This window comes from Gavialis gangeticus, unplaced genomic scaffold, assembly GCF_001723915.1.
Source record: "Gavialis gangeticus isolate Ggan-Ray unplaced genomic scaffold, GavGan_comp1, whole genome shotgun sequence".
Taxonomy (NCBI): Eukaryota; Metazoa; Chordata; order Crocodylia; family Gavialidae; genus Gavialis; species Gavialis gangeticus.
Window position 1 is genome coordinate 13,091,537 of NW_017728993.1, and position 737 is coordinate 13,092,273.

Consider the following 737-nt stretch of genomic DNA (forward strand, 5'->3'; position numbering starts at 1 on the left):
AAAAAAAAAAAAAAAAAAAAGATTACAATTACACTTACACAAAATGAAGTAATGAAAGAGTGATTTACTAAAATGCCTTCTTGACTGGAATAAAACTGAAATACAATATGAACAGATGGGAGCAGGAAGATGGGTACTTACAGTTTAATAATATGAGGGTGCCGGAAGAGTTTTAGATTTTGAATTTCTCTTTTGATTTTCCCAACCACATCCAAGCTGCGAATTTTCTGCCTGTTTAAAATTTTTACTGCTACTTTGTGCCCCGTCAGCTGGTGTTCTCCAACTAATGAAAAGAGAATATTACAATGTCACTAAAAAGAAAGCCATGACTTGTAGAAGTTAGGACGCTGAAACAGGCAGTCTCTAAGGATAAAATGGCAGCATGGTCATATCACATAAAGATTGGGAAAATCTTAGGTCTACCCAGAGGACTACTGCTTCGATTCCACGGCACAGAGGATTAATATAGAAAGGCCACCTCTAGTTACTGATACAGGTCCAACTCAGGTTGGCATGATCTCCTGAATATGATTCAGTTCCCTAAATTAAATGATTTTGGTAATGTCCATCCACTGCCCACCTGACTTTACACCTCGGCCCAGATGTGAATCTCAGCACAAAACCCAAATGCACCTTGAAAAAAAGCCTTGGAAGGTAAAAGGATACGGGGCACTGAAACTCTGCACATGTCCTACAGTTTGGTTTCCGAGACAGTCTTTCACCTTGAATCTATGAAA

General features: G+C 38.7%; 1 protein-coding gene across 2 annotated transcripts in view; it reads right to left on the bottom strand.

Moving 5' to 3' along the window:
* Positions 1-392, bottom strand: part of PRKAA2 (protein kinase AMP-activated catalytic subunit alpha 2) — a 29,787-nt gene extending 29,395 nt beyond the window's left edge. For both annotated transcript variants that reach the window (XM_019501234.1, XM_019501233.1), the window contains exon 1: positions 142-392. The gene's annotated coding sequence lies outside the window, so the exon portion shown is untranslated. The remainder of the gene's footprint in view (positions 1-141) is intronic.
* Between the last annotated feature and the right edge of the window lie 345 nt (positions 393-737).